Source organism: Orcinus orca, chromosome 6 (assembly GCF_937001465.1).
Source record: "Orcinus orca chromosome 6, mOrcOrc1.1, whole genome shotgun sequence".
Classification (NCBI taxonomy): Eukaryota; Metazoa; Chordata; class Mammalia; order Artiodactyla; family Delphinidae; genus Orcinus; species Orcinus orca.
The window spans coordinates 22,865,780-22,872,377 of record NC_064564.1 but is presented as its reverse complement, the minus strand read 5'-3'; the positions used below and the strand labels follow the sequence as shown (position 1 = coordinate 22,872,377).

General features: G+C 37.5%; 1 pseudogene; it reads left to right on the top strand.

The window, feature by feature from the left end:
* The first annotated feature begins 5,084 nt into the window (after positions 1-5,084).
* LOC101285085 (GTP-binding nuclear protein Ran-like) lies at positions 5,085-5,765 on the top strand (annotated as a pseudogene).
* Positions 5,766-6,598: the final 833 nt, after the last annotated feature.

Genomic DNA, 6,598 nt, shown 5'->3' with positions numbered 1-6,598 from the left:
TGGGATGCAGCAAAAGCAGTTCTAAGAGCAAGTTTATAGCAATACAATCTTACCTCAAGAAACAAGAAACATCTGAAAAAAACAACCTAACATTACACCTAAAGCAATTAGAGAAAGAAGAACAAAAAATACCCCAAAGTTAGAGGAAGGAAAGAAATCATAAAGATCAGATCATAAATAAATGAAAAAGAAATGAAGGAAACAATAGCATAGATCAATAAAACTAAAAACTGGTTCTTTGAGAAGATAAAATTGATAAACCATTAGCCAGACTCATCAAGAAAAAAAGGGAGAAGACTCAAATCCATAGAATTAGAAATGAAAAAGGAGAAATAGGAACTGACACTTCAGAAATACAAAGGATTATGAGAGTTTACTACGAGCAGCTATATGCCAATAAAATGGCCAACTTGGAAGAAATGGACAAATTCTTAGAAAACTATAACTTTCCAAGACTGAACCAGGAAGAAATAGAAAATATAAACAGACCAATCACAAGCACTGAAATTGAGACTGTGATTAAAAATCTTCTAACAAAGAAAATCCCAGGACCAGATGGCTTCACAGGTGAATTCTATCAAACATTTAGAGAAGAGCTAACATCTATTCTTCTCAAACTCTTCCAAAATATAGCAGAGAGAGGAACACTCTCAAACTCATTCTACGAGGCCACCATCACTCTGATGCCAAAACCAGAAAAAGATGTCACAAAGAAAGAAAACTACAGGCCAATATCACTGATGAACATACATGCAAAAATCCTCAGCAAAATACTTGCAAACAGAATCCAACAGCACAATAAAAGGATCATATGCTATAACAAGTGGGGTTTATTTCAGGAATGCAAGGATTCTTCAATATATGCAAACCAATCAATATGATACACCATATTAACAAATTGAAGGAGAAAAACCATATGATCATCCCAATAGATGCAGAGAAAGCTTTTGACAAAATTCAACACCCATTTAAGGTAAAAATCCTCCAGAAAGTAGGCATAGAGGGTACTTACCTAAACATAATAAAGGCCATATATGACAAACCCACAGCCAACATCATTCTCAATGGTGAAAACCTGAAACCATTTCCTCTAAGATCAGGAACAAGACAAGGTTGTCCACTCTCAACACTATTATTCAACATAGTTTGGCAAGTTTTAGCCTCAGCAATCAGAGAAGAAAAAGAAATAAAATGAATCCAAATCAGAAAAGAAGTAAAGCTGTCACTGTTTGCAGATGACATGATACTATACATAGAGAATCCTAATGATGCTATTAGAAAACTACTAGAGCTAATCAATGAATCTGGTAAAGTAGCAGGATACAAAAATTAATGCACAGAAATATCTTTCATTCCTATACACTAATGATGAAAAATCTGAAGAAAAATTAAGGAACCACTCCCATTTACTAATGCAACAAAAAGAATAAAATATGTAGGAATAAACCTACCTAAGGAGAAAAAAGACCTGTCTGCAGAAACCCATAAGACACTGATGAAAGAAATTAAAGATGATACAAACAGATGGAGAGATATACCAGGTTCTTGGATTGGAAGAATCAATATTGTGAAAATGACTATACTACCCAAAGCAATCTACAGATTCAATGCAATTCCTATCAAATTATCATTGGCACTTTTTACAGAACTAGAACAAAAAAATAAAATTTGTATGGAGACACAAAAGACCCTGAATAGCCAAAGCAATCTTGAGAAAGAAAGACGGAGCTAGAGGAATCAGGCTCCCTGACTTCAGACTATACTACAAAGCTACAGTAATCAAGACAGAATGGTACTGGCACAAAAACATAAATATAGATCAATGGAACAGGATAGAAAGTTTAGAGATAAACCCACGCACATATGGTCAGTTTATTTTTTATAAACGAGGCAAGAATATACAAAGGAGAAAAGACAGCCTCTTTAATAAGTGGTGCTGGGAAAACTGGACAGCTACATGTAAAAAAATGAAATTAGAACACTCTCTAACACCCTACACAAAAATAAACTCAAAATGGATTGAAGACCTAAATGTAAGACCAGACGCTATAAAACTCTTAAAGAAAAACATAGGCAGAACACTCTATGACATAAATCACAGCAAGATCCTTTTTTACCCACCTCCTAGAGAAATGGAAATAAAAACAAAAATAAACAAATGGGACCTAATGAAATGTAAAAGCTTTTGCACAGCAAAGGAAACCATAAACAAGGGGAAAGACAACCCCCAGAATGGGAGAAAATATTTGCAAATGAAGCAACTGACGAAGGATTAATCTCCAAAATTTACCAGCAGCTCGTACAGCTCAATATCAAAAAAACAAGCAGCCCAATCCAGAAATGGGCAGAAGACCTAAATAGATATTTCTCCAAAGCAGATATACAGATGGCCAACAAACACATGAAAGATATACAGATGGCCAACAAACACATGAAAGATATACAGATGGCCAACAAACACCAACAAACACATGAAAGGATCTCAACATCATTAATCATTAAAGAAATGCAAATCAAAACTACAATGAGGTATCACCTCACACAAGTCAGAATGGCCATCATCAGAAAATCTACAGACAATAAATGCTGGAGAGGATGTGGAAAAAGGGAACCCTCTTACACTGCTGGTGGGAATGTTAATTGATACAGCCACTATGGAGAAGAGTATGGAGGTTCCTTAAAATACTAAAAATAGAACTACCATACGACCCAGCAATCTCACTACTGGGCATATACCCTGAAAACCACATAATTCAAAAAGATTCATGTACCACAATGTTAATTGCAGCTCTATTTACAATGGAATTTACTCAGCCATGAAAAGAAACGCAATTGAGTTATTTGTAGTTAGCTGGATGGACCTAGAATCTGTCATACAGAGTGAAGTAAGTCAGAAAGAGAAAAACAAATACCATATGCTAACACATATATATGGAGTCTAAGTAAATAAGTAAACAAATAGATAAATGGTTCTGAAGAATGTAGGGGCAGGACAGGAATAAATATGCAAACGTAGAGAATGGACTTGAGGACTGGGGGAGTGGGAAGGGTAAGCTGGGATGAAGTGAGAGAATGGCATGGACATATATACACTACCAAATGTAAAATAGATAGCTAGTGGGAAGCAGCTGCATAGCACAGGGAGATCAGCTCGGTGCTTTGTGACCACCTAGTGGGGTGGGATAGGGAAGATGGGAGGGAGATGCAAGAGGGAGGAGATATGGAGATATATGTATATGTGTAGCTGATTCACTTTGTTATAAAGCAAAAACTAACACACCATTGTAAAACAATTATTCTACAATAAAGATGTTGAAAAAATAAAAAAGGTCGGAAAAAACCTAAGCTGCCTCTCTGGCCCTACTCCTGGACACACCGCTACCCACACCCCATATTAGGAAAGAGCTTGCTACCTCTCGGGGAAAGAGCAAGAACTTGTTACTTTTTTTCTCTCCCCACTGCTACAGCAGGGGCCCCAATAAAACTTGCCTGAATTTCTTTTCTGGCCTCTAGTCAATTTCTATTTATTGGGGAAGGCCAAGAACCCTGTCCGGTATGAAAACCACATTATCTTCTCTCGAAATGTTTTTTTGCTCTTCCTGCTATGTTTGATACCTCAGTGGATGGCATCAATGCCCAGCTATTTACCCATCCAGGAACTCGATTGCCACTCTGGGTAGTACTTTACTCCATCCCCTCATTCACATCTCGTCAAGCTTCATTAATGCACATCTAGTCAAGCTTCGTTAATGCAACCTCTATCACGTCATTCATATTTCTTCATCCTTTTGTGTATGACTTCAGACTGGAGGGGAAGAAATTTCTCCTCTATTCTCTTAGATTCTCCAGCTGGATGTATGAAATAAACTGACAAGTGAAAGAGTAACAGCAAAAAAGGCATACACATTTATCTGATGATAAAACTTTTATGTGGCATGGAGCAGGGTGTGGCAGTCTTCATAGAAAGAAGAGAATAATTCCAAAGAAATGGCTAATCTTGGAGGCTTTGGTATCATTTGGATGAAGGAGGATACACTTAAAGAGAAGGGACAAGATGAAGAAATGGAACTTTAAGCTTCTAGGGGTGGCAAATTGTAGAAAGGCAAATATATGGGAAGCTAAAAGTGGATAATGACAAGTTAGTGGACTCTCAGTGCCATCTCATCTCTGGTGATAAGATTGCTATTCTCTCCCTGGTATATAAAGGGGAAGGAGGACATCTTCACAAAGGGAATTTGTTATCTTGCTTTCAGGTACGTAGTAGGAAGGTAGAGAGCTCGTCCTGTGCTCTTTTTCTCAATTGCTTTCGCCTCAAAATAATCATTATGCCAGAGTGACATATTTTCGGGTGACATATTCTGATCTATAAGATCATGTAATCATCATCCCTCACTTGATCTGTAATGATAGCAATGTAACTGGTTTCCCAGGATCTAATGTCTCCATCCACTTTCTGCATCATAACCAGTGTGGTGTATCTGAGCACATAATTATGACCATGTCACTCTGCTAATTAAAACACTTTTACCTACAGGATAAAGTCCAAACTCTGTGGTCTGGCATATAAAGTCCTCCATGATTTGGGTCCTACTTACTTCTCCCTTCTTATTCTATACCACAGTTCTACAATCAATCCCTTTCAAACTTCTTGAAATGTCTCTGAGAACATCATGTTACTTTGCTTCTCCTGCCTGGAAAGCCCTGACTCCTTGCCCACCACTGACCTGGTGAGTATTTGCTCATCTTTCAAGATGCAGCTTAAGTATTACCTTCTCTGTGAAGTCTTTTCTGCCTGCTATCCAATTAAATAGTCTATTTCCTCTTTGGACTCCAATTCTATTCTGCACATATTTCAACTATAGCACTGTATACATCAGTGTATCTTCCCCACTAGACAGGTGTCTTTTAAGAGCAGGGAAAATATCTTACTTATATTTGTATCTTTACCACATAGCTCAGTGCCTGTTTTATAATATTTAATAAAGTTTCAATAAATAATTCAATGAGTAAGTTAATGAAAAGATGAATATATTTATTGAAACTGAGGATCGAAACTTGGGATCCAGAGCCTTCAGTCAGATGGGTGTGGAGACGCTTCTGGAAGTAACATCAGGATGGCTGCCCAAGGAGAACCCCAAGTTCAGTTCAAACATGTATTGATTGGTGATGGCGGTACTGGAAAAACTACATTTGAGGAATGTCATCTCACTGGTGAATTTGAGAAGTATATATCTACCTTGGGTGTTGAGGACCATCCCATTGTGTTCCATACCAACAGAAGACCTATTAAGTTCAATGCATGGAATACAGCTGGTCAGGAGAAATTTGGTAGACTGAGAGATGGTTATTATATCCAACCTCAGTGCATCATCATAATGTTTGATGTAACACGAAGAGTTACAAGAAAAAAAAAGTTACAAGAATGTGCCTCATGGGCATAGAGATCTGGTATGAGTATGTGAAACCATCCCCATTGTGTTGTGTGACAACAAAATGGATGTTAAGGACAGAAAAGTTAAAGCAAAATCAATTGTCTTCCACCAAAAGAAGAATCCTCAGCACTATGACATTTCCGCCAAAAGTAACTACAACTTTGAAAAGCCCTTCTTCTGAAACTGATCAAAGACCCTAACTTGGAGTTCATCGCCATGCCTGCTCTTGACCCACCAGAGGTGGTCACGGACCCAGCCTTGGCAGTGCAGTGTGAGCATGAGCTAGAGGTTTTTCAGACAACTGCTCTCTTGGATGAAGATGATGACCTGTGAGAAAATGAAGCTGAAGCCCAGCATCAGAAGTCTAGTTTACAGTCAACTGTCCTGTGATGTCAGTGGTGCAGCATGTTTGTCACTTTTTTATATAGCTAAGCAGAACGTGTGCTTAATCTTTGGGTTGCTGAAGGAGATGAACGGGCTTTGGAGTGAATGTGGCAGTTAAACAAAATGCCTTCATTTTTTCAGACCTGCATATTTAGTTGCTTTGGAACACAGCTGTTTCCTTCTTGAGTTTCACATATAAGACTGCTACAGTCACATCACAATATTCAGTGGTGAAATCTTGTTACTGTCATTTCCATTCTTTTTCATTTAGAAGCAGACTCAAGTTGTATCTGAAATATCTAAAAACAAACAAACAAACAAACTTGGGATTCAGTAGAGGCTGTCATTACTTCACAAAGACAAATGAGATAACTGACCTAAAGACTAGACAGACAAAAATCATGGAAGAGAAATTATCAAAGAAATAACATATGAAAAATTTTGTAGCTGAAAGAAAACACAAGACTTCAAACTGAAATAGACTGTTGCATGCCAAGTAAGATAAGGGAAAAAGAACTATACTCTAAAACATCATTGTAAAACCCCCAAACCTAAAAAGCCATCCTTTTAAAAATGTATAGTTAGTTGCCTACCCAGAATTCACAAATCCCTCTATTTTCCCAAGATAAACCTGATATTCAAGTTTCTAGATTTCCATTTAGCTCGTATGATTTAGAGGACACTGGCCTCACCTCCAGCATTAGGAACAGACTCTTATTGGCATATGCCAATCAGAGTAAATCTCCTCCTGAGTGACAGACTCAAGAATGATCATTGAAGCA